This window comes from Triticum dicoccoides, chromosome 3B (genome assembly GCF_002162155.2).
Source record: "Triticum dicoccoides isolate Atlit2015 ecotype Zavitan chromosome 3B, WEW_v2.0, whole genome shotgun sequence".
Taxonomy (NCBI): domain Eukaryota; kingdom Viridiplantae; phylum Streptophyta; class Magnoliopsida; order Poales; family Poaceae; genus Triticum; species Triticum dicoccoides.
This window is the reverse complement of record NC_041385.1, coordinates 610,681,875-610,694,337: the sequence shown is the minus strand read 5'-3', so window position 1 is coordinate 610,694,337 and position 12,463 is coordinate 610,681,875.

The following is a 12,463-nucleotide window of genomic DNA, read 5'->3' as shown; positions in this document are numbered from 1 at the left end:
AGGCGGGTTATATGTAAACCGCCATGTCCAGGCAGATCGCCAGTGAGTCGCCTAGCTCCAGCCGGGTCTTCTGGTGAATCGCCAAGTCCGGCCGGGTTATACCTTGCGGACGGGTTACACAGCGGGGTATATCCCCGACATTAGCCCCCAAGTTTAGCTTGGATTTATCCATGGTAAACTTATGCTGCAAAAATAAACACAAGAACAAATTTGACAGGTTGTGCTCCGGGTTAAGAATTCTTGTAAACCGGCACCTGAACATCCTTAAGTCCTTGCCATTTCCTTCTTCTAGAAAATCCGGGTCAATAGACCAGCTTCACAATCAATTTGCTTGTAGAAGAAATATTGTAAACAAATAATCCATCTGAGTCGGCTTCCAAAGCACCGGCTTAAAATTATAGTTTTTGAAATACTCATCTGATTTCAACCGGCTTAAAGGTATAGATCTTGCTGAGTTATAATTTCCAAAATCTCCGGGTTATAAAACTGATAATTCCTGGTCATAATTGTTTCCAACGCTGGTTCATGATTGTTTCCAATGCCGGTTCATGATTATTGATGACGCCGGGTTATGATTGTTGCATACACCGGGTCATAATGATTGGTGATGCCGAGTCAATTTGGTCTGCTCAAAACTGAAAATTGGAAGATATTTCTCCCTTATATCCATATTACCTGTAGCCCCCAAGTGCCGGGTTGTCATGCTTGCAGCAACCTGGGACTTGTAATTGCCTTATGCTCATAAAACTTCAACCAGTGTAGCCCCCAAGGGCCGAGTCATTATGCAATAATGAGCAGGGACTTTGTAAATATTATTATCTAAACTTGAATAGCAATGTGTAGCCCCCAAGGGCCGGCTTAGTAAGATAATACTAAGCTGGAACTTTATATATATTTCATTGATAATAACATCATATGATGTAATCTCCACCACGGGGCTTGAACCCACGTCCACAAAGTTAAGAGCTTTGTGCTTTACCAACTGAGCAATGGATCCTTCAATTATAATGGATTTAAAACTTATGTACCTTGAACTGTTGACAGGAGCAATTGGTAGCCCCCAAGTGTCATGGTGCATGCTTGCAGCGACATGAGACTTGCATATTTGATATAACCTCAATTTGAATAATGTAGCCCCCAAGTGCCGGGTTGTAAGCCTGCAGCGACTCAGGACTATTCCTTTCATTGTAGAATAAATCATATCCTTTGATAAAATAATAGCCATTTCGCTAAAGCGACTTTGAAAACCTCAATAATACTGGTTATTGATAATCACAATAGAAATCCAGCCATGTTGGCTATTCGAGATTTGAATAATATAACCCGGTATGAAAACCTCAATCATTCAATATCATCATGAAAATCCAGCCAGCTTTGGCTATTAAAAAATTTGAATACCTCATCGGTTGATAAGTAAACCCGGAGTTTAAATACCCGGCGGCTCTTGGCCAACGATGATTTAATTCGTCTTCATTGTAAGCCGGAATTTTTATAACTCGGTGGCTTATAGCCTTTGAGAAAAATCCAGAACGGATCATCATTTTGAAGCATCAACTTTTGTAATGAGCTTGAACTTAATCATTTACATGTCATATTCCTGCAAATCCTGCAAAGAGTTTAAACAACATATGCCCTGGCGACTTAACGTCAAAAGCCAGGGCGGGTAGCCACCCAAATGTAGTCTTATCCTGCATACAAGTAGATCACAAGATCCTTATGATCCTTTGAATGATACCGCTGGCTTATGTGACCCGGATAGCGAAGTCGATAACTCAACTCTGTAAGAGCCGGCACATAAGATATTTGTGACAACTCAAACACTTGTGATCGTATAAAATAGATAAAAATTTTGAGGCTTCTGATTCGAATACGATCAGTAAACCGTCCCAAAGGGGTTAAGCTAAGATTAGAATATGATCATATAGCCCCCAATGGTGTTGGCTATGCCGATCAAAGTGGGTATCGACAGCTATGTTCTCTTTGGTTCAAATACGACCTATGTTTGAATAGGAAAACCCCCATGACCACTGTAATATTGAATTTGTACTGCCGGGTTATATGACCTGTGTAATAAGGGTGATAACCCAATCCTTAGAAGCCAATGCCTCCATATAAATGATGGTTGGCATAAGCCGGTGACTTATAGTCAAAAGTCAAGCCAGTTAATCATAAAACACTTATATACATTCGGGATATAATCTCCAAAAAGGTCTCAAGCTAAGTAATTGTGGCTACAATAAACTTTACCAGAGATAGAATAAAACTTTTTGAGGCTTCTGATTCGGATACGATCAGTAAACCGTTCCAAAGGGGTTAAGCTAAGATTCGAATACGATCATATAGCCCCCAGTGGCTTGGCGATGCCGATCAAGTGGGTATCGACAGCTATGTTCTCTTTGGTTCGAATACGACCTATGTTTGAACAGGAAGCCCCCAAGTGACCATGAGAGTTGTTTAACGACGCTGATTTGTATACGATCCACGTCGATTCCCAAAGGGGTTGAGCTATGATTCGGATACAATCAAGAAGCCCCCAATTAGGTTCAGCAGTTTGCTAATCAAAAGGGTATTGACAGCTATGTTCTCTTTGGTTCGAATACGACCTATGTTTGAACAGGAAGCCCCCAAATGACCGTAATAAATTTTGGCATTGCGCCGATCAAGAGCGTACTGATAGCTATGCCCGATGAGCAGGAAGCCCCTAAGTGATCATAATAAGATAAGATGTAAAGCAGGATACCCATGTTTTGAACCGGAATTACGTAAACCGGATATTGAGATCCTCAAAGCTTTGTAAGGGACAAAATTTACCTTGATCTATATCATTTGTCGAAGCTTTGATCTATATGTTGTCATCAATTACCAAAAAGGGGGAGATTGAAAGTGCAACTATCCCTAGGTGGTTTTGGTAATTCATAACAACATATAGCTCATTGAGCTAATGCTATTCCAAGACTATTATTTTAGGAAAGCTCAATGAATGGCATGGCATGGATGATGAAAGTGGATCCCTCAAAATACTAAGGACAAAGGATTGGCTCAAGCTCAAAAGCTCAAGACTCTTCATTTTACATTTTAGTGATCCAAGATCACATTGAGTCTATAGGAAAAGCCAATACTATCAAGAAGGGATGAGGTGTTGCTTAATGAGCCTCTTGCTTCATGTGCTTAGTGATATGCTCCAAAACCTTCAACTACTTTCCCACATCCACAAATGACCTAAACCTAAAGCCAAAATCTGTCCCACCGAGATTGCAATGTAAACTCTCTGTTTCCTTTTTGTAACATTTCGGTCTCACCGAAAAGAGCAAATCAGTCCCACCGAGTTTACCTGACAAACTCTCTGGTTAGCTAATTACCAAAATCGGTCCCACCGAGTTTGTGTAATCGGTCTTACCGAGATTATGTTATGCCCTGACGCTAACCGAATCGGTCTCACCGAGATGCATGTCAGTCCCACCGAAAATCACTAACAGTCACTAAATTTACTAAATCAGTCCGACCGAGTTTAACTATTCGGTTCCACCGAGTTTGGTAAATTGTGTGTAACGGTTAGATTTTTTGTGGAGGCTATATATACCCCTCCACCTCCTCTTCATTCATGGAGAGAGCCATCAGACTAAACCTACACTTCCAACTTACCATTTCTGAGAGAGAACCACCTACTCATGTGTTGAGGCCAAGATATTCCATTCCTACCATATGAATCTTGATCTCTAGCCTTCCCCAAGTTGCTTTCCACTCAAACCCTCTTTCCACCAGATCCAAATCATATGAGAGAGAGTTGAGTGTTGGGGAGACTATCATTTGAAGCACAAGAGCAAGGAGTTCATCATCAACGCACCATTTGTTACTTCTTGGAGAGTGGTGTCTCCTAGATTGGCTAGGTGTCACTTGGGAGCCTTCGACAAGATTGTGGAGTTGAACCAAGGAGTTTGTAAGGGCAAGGAGATCGCCTACTTCATGAAGATCTACCGCTAGTGAGGCAAGTCCTTCATGGGCGACGGCCATGGTGGGATAGACAAGGTTGCTTCTTCGTGGACCCTTCGTGGGTGGAGCCCTCCGTGGACTCGCGCAGCCGTTACCCTTCGTGGGTTGAAGTCTCTATCAACGTGGATGTACGATAGCACCACCTATGGGAACCACGCCAAAAACATCCGTGTCTCCAATTGCGTTTGAATCCTCCAAACCCTTCCCTTTACTTTCTTGCAAGTTGCATGCTTTAATTTCCGCTGCCTATATACTCTCTGCATGCTTGCTTGAATTGTGTGATGATTGCTTGACTTGTCCTAAGATAGCTAAAATCTGCCAAACTCTAAAATTGGGAAAAGGTTAAGTTTTTTAATTGGTCAAGTAGTCTAATCACTCCCTCTTTAGACTTACTTCAAGGTCCTACAAGTGGTATCAGAGCTTTGGTCTCCATTTGCTTTGATTTCCATAGCTTTTGGTGGTCATAGCCTTGGTTTCACAACCTAGGAGAGTATGGCGTCTAGCGAGGGAAATTATCACCGTAGAGGTCCTTACTTTGATGGTACTAATTTTGCTAGTTGGAAGCATAAGATGAAAATGCATATTCTCGGACATAACCCCGCTGTTTGGGCAATTATTTGTATTGGCTTGCAAGGTGAATTCTTTGATGGGAGAGAACCAAATCGTGAAGCAAATGCGGAAGAATTGAAGATGCTGCAATACAACGCTCAAGCTTGTGATATCATCTTCAACGGGTTGTGCCTCGAAGAGTTCAACAAAATCAGCCGTCTTGAGAATGCAAAGGAAATTTGGGATACTTTGATTGATATGCACGAAGGTACCGAGTCCGTCAAGGAATCCAAGTTGAATGTGCTCCAAAGTCAGCTTGACAAGTTCAAAATGAAGGATGGTGAAGGTGTCGCTGAAATGTACTCTAGGCTTGCACTTATCACAAATGAGATTGCCGGCTTAGGAAGTGAAGAGATGACCGACAGATTCATCATCAAGAAGATCCTAAGAGCATTGGATGGAAAGTATGATACAGTGTGCACATTGATCCAAATGATGCCAAACTACAAAAATCTCAAGCCAACAGAAGTCATTGGAAGAATTGTTGCTCATGAGATGTCACTCAAGGATAAGGAGGAACTTCACAACAAGTCAAGTGGTGCTTACAAAGCCTCAAGTGAAGCCCCCACATCATCAAGTGAGAAACAAACCTTCAATGAAGAATTGAGCTTAATGGTGAAGAACTTCAACAAATTCTACAAGAGTAGAAGCAAAGAAAGAAGCTCCAAGTCAAGGTCTTATCATGATAAGAGATCTTCTAGTCGAGAGCGCAATTGCTACAATTGTGGGAAGCCCGGACACTACTCCACTGAGTGTACGGCACCCTACAAAAGAAGAGAAGATTCTCCAAAAAGAAGAAGCAAAAGAGAAGAATCACCACCAAGAGAGAGGAGGAGTAGAGATGATAGTTATGAACGAAGAGCCTCACGGAGAAGCAAGGATTCGGAAAGGAAGGACAAGTCATCAAGGAGCTACACAAAACGAAGACATCAAGCTCATGTTGGTGAATGGGTATCCGGCTCCGACTCCGACAATCACTCCAAGAGAAGCTATCACTTCGACTCCGAACATACTCAAGATGAAGGTGTTGCCGGTCTAGCACTTGTGTCAACCAACTCCTACGACATATTTGATTCACCAAATGAAGGAATTGGAAGATGCTTCATGGCCAAAGGTCCAAAGGTAACACATCCTGAGTATGTTGATTTCAATAGTGATGAAGATGACTTGCTTGTGGATGATGATTTACTTGTTGACAACTCTAGTAATGAATACTATGATGAAACGTCAATTAATCATGCTAATCAAACGAATGACAATGATAAGGAGAAAATTGAGCTTCTAACTAAAGAACTAAACACTCTTAAGTTGGCTCATGAAACTATCTTCGAAGATCATCGAGAACTTTTAAGGTCTCATGAGAAGTTACGCTTTGAAAAGCTCAATCTTGAGCAAGAGCATGAGTTCTTAAAGGCAATCAATGATGATCTCCGCAAGAAAAGTTCTTCTTACATTGCCAAGCGTTTACTCTTATCTACTTACATGCCTCAAGTCAAGTCTAGTAACACGTACAAGAAAGATACTTCCTCTAGTAGTAACAATAATAATGTTAAATCCAATGTTGTTGCTTCTAGTAATTCTCTTGATTCCACTAATGATTCTCTTAGCCAAGTTACACTTGAGCAAGAAAATAGTTTATTGAAGGGAATTATAGAGAAAGGTGTTTACAAGAGCCTTGTCGGGAGTAAGCAATTCGAGGAAATTGTACGCAAGCAAGGAAGGCACCGGAAGAATCAAGGTGTTGGTTCTGAACGAAAGTTCAATGCCAATGGAGTTGAGTGGGAAGAAGATCAATACCCCAAGACAAAGTTTGTTCCTCAACAAGAGAAGTATGATCCTACTTCCTTCAAGGGGACACAATCTCAAGATGATCTTCCACCACAAGACCACAAGAACAAAGGCAAGGACAAGCTTCAAGAAGAGATTTATGCATTTGAAGAAGCACCTAAAGCCTTGTTCAGTTGGGTCCCCAAGACTACGTCAAGTTCTACTTCATCAAGTACAACTACAACTCCAAGGATTCCCATCAAGATGATGTGGATCCCGAAGAAGAAGAACTAGAGAGTTCTTGAGGGTGACTCCGCCAACATTCTTCACTCATATCATTTTGGCAAGAACAAGTGCAATCAACTTTCACATATTGCACTAGTTCAAGGAGTCACAAACCCTCTTGTTTGTAAGGCAAGGGACAAGGTAACCTAATGTTTTCATGGACATCATCTTGTGTGTGTGCATCACTCTATGTCTATGGATATTCTTGTTTGTTCCTTGTGGGACTAACCCATGTAGGCAAGTTGAATGTGCAACTCACTCCAAAGGATTGCTCCAAATGATCTACATCAACATTGATCATCTACATCTTCAACACCTACATGAAGTCATCATTGACAAAACCCAAGGTTAGTTCATCCCTCTAAGGGGGGGATCTCACATCTAGGGGGAGCTTAACTCAAAGAATTGAGTCAAAGCAACTCTAATGGTGTGAACACATTAATGCATTATGTAGAAGTGGTAACCCCACTTGAGCTTAAACGATGAGTATGACCTATGATCAAATGTTCTCATTTGACTCCTAAGTCAATATACTCATATATAGATGACCTAGTCATCGCCAATTGTTTGATAGATGCTAGAATTGGTTGTGCATGCTTTGCCACATATTTCATTTGCCATTTTATTGTGTGAGCATGTTGGTGCATATTTTACTCATTCAAGGACATCCACTTGTTGTTTTGATTGTTTGGTTCTTTCTTCTTTTGGCCAAGTGGATGGACAAGAATGCCTAAGAACCCTCTCTAGCTATCTATGCTTTTCTCGTCTCAAACTCTATTCATGCTACATCACAAAATTTGATCAAGTCAGATTCGAACCACTCTGTGTGAGGAGCACTCGGAGTCCCCGATTCGTCATAGACTTAAACTTACAAAACCTCTTTGTGATTCTCGGTCTGACCGATTCTTCCATTTCGGTCCTACCGAGATCATCAAGTTGATCTGAGTTTTCAATCTCGGTGCAACCGATTTGAACTTTTCGGTCACACCGAGTTGCTGTAACTGAACATAGTTATGCATCTCGGTGCCACCGAGTTGTTCCACTCGGTCACACCGACAGGGTCGGGCTATATATAGACACGGGCAAAATTTTGGAAATTTCTCCGAAACCCTACGCCTGCGCAACAGCTCGCTCTGCCATCGTGGTCTCCAGATCATCTCCTCGTCGCCAGCACCCTCCTGTCGCTGGTCTCCGCCGCCGTCAACGGATTTCGACCCCGCCGTTGCCGCCGTAGCAAGTCCACCGCCAAGTTAGGGTATGGACTTAATCTTTGTGCTATCCACGTCTGATTCCTAGCACATTGTCTTCATATTGATTCTTGCCACGATTGAAACTCTTCTATCCAGCCAAAGTAGTTCATAGATTAGATGTGATTCAAATTTTTAGGGTTAGGTTTCCGCCGAAACCATCTCAGACCCACCGAGTTGAAAAACTCGGTCTCACCGATTTGGCTTATGCCATTGCACTAGTGACTCTCGGTCTGACCGAGAATTACTAATCAGTGCAACCGATTTGAGGATTCTGTGAAACCCTACCAGTCTCGGTACCACCGAACTGAAACTCGGTCCAACCGAGATCATCAGTTTAGGTTCCAAAACTGCTTCGGTGTCACCGAGTTTGAAAATCGGTGGATCCGAAATGCTTTCTGTGGAAAACTAAGACTGAACTTTTGAGTCATTCTTTTGCAAAAACCTCTACATTTTGTGATGCTCATCTTTTCTATCTCATCTATAACTCTTCACAGGGTCAACAGTCAGCTTTTGCAGTATGTCTAATCAAAGTGACAGCCAAACAGGCCAGAAGAGCAGATGGACTTGAGTGAGGGCACTAGTCCCTCAACTTCAGATGAAGGGAGCATAAGTACTCCTAGCAATTTGCCTAAGGCTGCAACTAGGCAAAGGAGGAAAAGAACTTTAGATTCAGAGGATGAAGATTACAAGGCTGAGGAAGATGAGGCTACTTCCAAGAAAGTGGTGCTCAAGAAGGAATATGGCTCAGCAAAAGATATAAAGCCAGGCATGAAGATTAGAAGTCCTGCAAGAAGGCAACCTATGCCCAAGGCCAGAGCATCAACTCAACTGCCTGAAAATCCTGATCCCAAAGAGCCAGCTGAAGAAAGCAAGAAGAGGAAGGAAAGGGTCAAGAAGACCATTGCCAGAGTTGTTGGGCAACCTTCCATGATGGAAGAGGAAGAGCTTGCTGCACTAGCTCCAAAGGCAGCTAAGCTTATGGGAGATGCAATCAAATCTGGGGCTGCAACATCTAAGCCCAAGGAAGCACCCATAGCTGCCCCCAAGGCCAAGTCTGCACCAAAGAGGAATACCAGGAGTATTCCAGCTGCTGAGAAGAACAAGGCCCCAGTGCCTGAGGTTGCTGAGGAGGAAGATGAAGAAGGACAGGTTCTAAGGAAGCTCAAGCCAAAGATACCAGATCACAATGATGCCCATCCTGTGGCTGAGGACATGAGAATCAGGAAGGATTCAGGGTTGAGACTGTGGAGGATGGCAGATCCATATGCCACAAGGAGAAGAACTACTGTTGATTACAGGTTCCACACAAAGAAACAACAGGACTTCTATGGAACAATTCTGTTGGACAAGAAGCCCATAGTCTGTGACATGAGGTGGGTTGACTGGAAATTCATCAAGGAAAATGAATAGCACTATCCTGGAGTGCAAGACAGCTTTGTTGCTTGTGGAGTTGCAGATTTTGTTGGGCAAAAGCTCACAAATTGGAATGATGAACTTATCATGCAATTCTACTCCACAACACATTTTTACACAGATGGAAGAATTGTTTGGATGTCTGAAGGTACAAGGTACCAATCCACTATAGAAGAATGGGCAAAACTGATAAATGCCCCAAAGGAAAATGATGATGATCCGGATGTATATGCCAAGAAGAAAATGGGACACAATACCATGGCACACATGTACAAGGAGATCCCAGACAAAGCCCTAGAGACTTTCACTTTTGGATCAGTCCATTTTCTGTTGTCAGGGCTGCCTACCATAAATTGGATTCTGAGACATACTTTGTTGCCCAAGTCAGGTGACCATAACATGATCAGAGGGCATGCCATCAACATGTTGCATGTGTTTGATGTGCCACAGAAATTCAAAGTCATGAGCCTGATCATTGAAACAATCAAGAGGACTGCAGCAGATCAGAAGAGGGGCTGTGGATATGCACCTCAAATTCAAGAATTGATAAACTCAAAGATGGGCACAGGAAAATATCAGTTGGATAAGGAACACTTTCCACTTTATCCAGACTTTGAGGAAAATGAGGTTGTCATGAATGAAGATGATCCACAATCAGTTCAAGCTCAGGAGAAGAAGGAGAAGGCAAAGAGGGAGAAGGCTGCCAAGATGCCAACTCAAGAGGAGGCATCTGAATATTTCTTGAAAACCAAACAGGAGCAGCTTGGTTACTTGATAGCATCATCTCTAAGGATTGAGAAGGGGTTGGCCACCCTAACTCAAAACCAGGAGAGCCTGGAAAGAATCATGGAACAAAAATTCTATGATCTAGATGTCAAGGTAACTGAGATTCAGTCAGTTGTGGAGCAGCTGCACGATGACATGCAGGAGAGGAAGGGCAAGACTACCACCAATGTGTTTGCCAGAGTGCCCAGAGCCCAGAGGTCAGTTGCAGTGCCAGTGACAGACACTAGAGCAACATCTTCAGCACCAGCTACTGCCCCTTCAGTTCTAGTGCAACCAGCTCCAGCACCAACTCCTCCAGCTCCATCCACTTCCACTGAAGCCTTCATCCAAGGAGCCATCTCTACACCACCACCAGAAGATCAAGCCTGAGAGTCGATCTAGCACTATGCGTTTTCTATGAACTTTTTGGTAACTTGTTGCCAAAGGGGGAGAAAAATGTATAGATCACAGGCTTCGAGAGAGAGCGTGTTGCTTTTGTTCTCTCTTGCTTTATTTGGTGGTTTGTCAATCTTTGTTTGCTTTTGGTTGAGATACTATGCTTGTGAGACATTGATGATCATGTGTTTGATCATAAGCTACACTTATGCATGTTTGATGATATTATCCTATCTATCTTATGTGATCACTCACTATGCTTGGTGATGAGTGCATGTATTCATTGTTTATTATTTTGAGCGCTCCACCAAGATGTATGTGACATGGAAGAGTAACCCATGCACCTAATTCATTGTGCATTTGCAGTCCAAAGCAAATCTAAAACTATGCACAAATTTAGGGGGAGCTCTTGCTTATCACATACTTCTCAAAGCGACGATGTTATTTAAATTTTATTATCATTTGTCGAAGCTTTGATCTATATGTTGTCATCAATTACCAAAAAGGGGGAGATTGAAAGTGCAACTATCCCTAGGTGGTTTTGGTAATTCATAACAACATATAGCTCATTGAGCTAATGCTATTCCAAGACTATTATTTCAGGAAAGCTCAATGAATGGCATGGCATGGATGATGAAAGTGGATCCCTCAAAATACTAAGGACAAAGGATAGGCTCAAGCTCAAAAGCTCAAGACTCTTCATTTTACATTTTAGTGATCCAAGATCACATTGAGTCTATAGGAAAAGCCAATACTATCAAGAAGGGATGAGGTGTTGCTTAATGAGCCTCTTGCTTCATGTGCTTAGTGATATGCTCCAAAACCCTCAACTACTTTCCCACATCCACAAATGACCTAAACCTAAAGCCAAAATCGGTCCCACCGAGATTGCAATGTAAACTCTCTGTTTCCTTTTTGTAACACTTCAGTCTCACCGAAAAGAGCAAATCGGTCCCACTGAGTTTACCTGACAAACTCTCTGGTTAGCTAATTACCAAAATCGGTACCACCGAGTTTGTGTAATCGGTCTTACCGAGATTACGTTATGCCCTAACCCTAACCGAATTGGTCTCACCGAGATGCATGTCAGTCCCACCGAAAATCACTAATAGTCACTAGGTTTACTAAATCGGTCCGACCGAGTTTAACTATTCGGTTCCATCGAGTTTGGTAAATTGTGTGTAACGGTTAGATTTTGTGTGGAGGCTATATATACCCCTCCGCCTTCTCTTCATTCATGGAGAGAGCCATCAGACTAAACCTACACTTCCAACTTACCATTTCTGAGAGAGAACCACCTACTCATGTGTTGAGGCCAAGATATTCCATTCCTACCATATGAATCTTGATCTCTAGCCTTCCCCAAGTTGCTTTCCACTCAAACCCTCTTTCCACCAGATCCAAATCCTATGAGAGAGAGTTGAGTGTTGGGGAGACTATCATTTGAAGCACAAGAGCAAGGAGTTCATCATCAACGCACCATTTGTTACTTCTTGGAGAGTGGTGTCTCCTAGATTGGCTAGGTGTCACTTGGGAGCCTCCGACAAGATTGTGGAGTTGAACCAAGGAGTTTGTAAGGGCAAGGAGATCGCCTACTTCGTGAAGATCTACCGCTAGTGAGGCAAGTCCTTCGTGGGCGACGGCCATGGTGGGATAGACAAGGTTGCTTCTTCGTGGACCCTTCGTGGGTGGAGCCTTCCATGGACTCGCGCAGCCGTTACCCTTCATGGGTTGAAGTCTCCATCAACGTGGATGTACGATAGCACCACCTATCGGAACCATGCCAAAAACATCCGTGTCTCCAATTGCGTTTGAATCCTCCAAACCCTTCCCTTTACTTTCTTGCAAGTTGCATGCTTTAATTTCTTCTGCCTATATACTCTCTGCATGCTTGCTTGAATTGTGTGATGATTGCTTGACTTGTCCTAAGATAGCTAAAATCTGCCAAACTCTAAAATTGGGAAAAGGTTAAGTTTTTAATTGGTCAA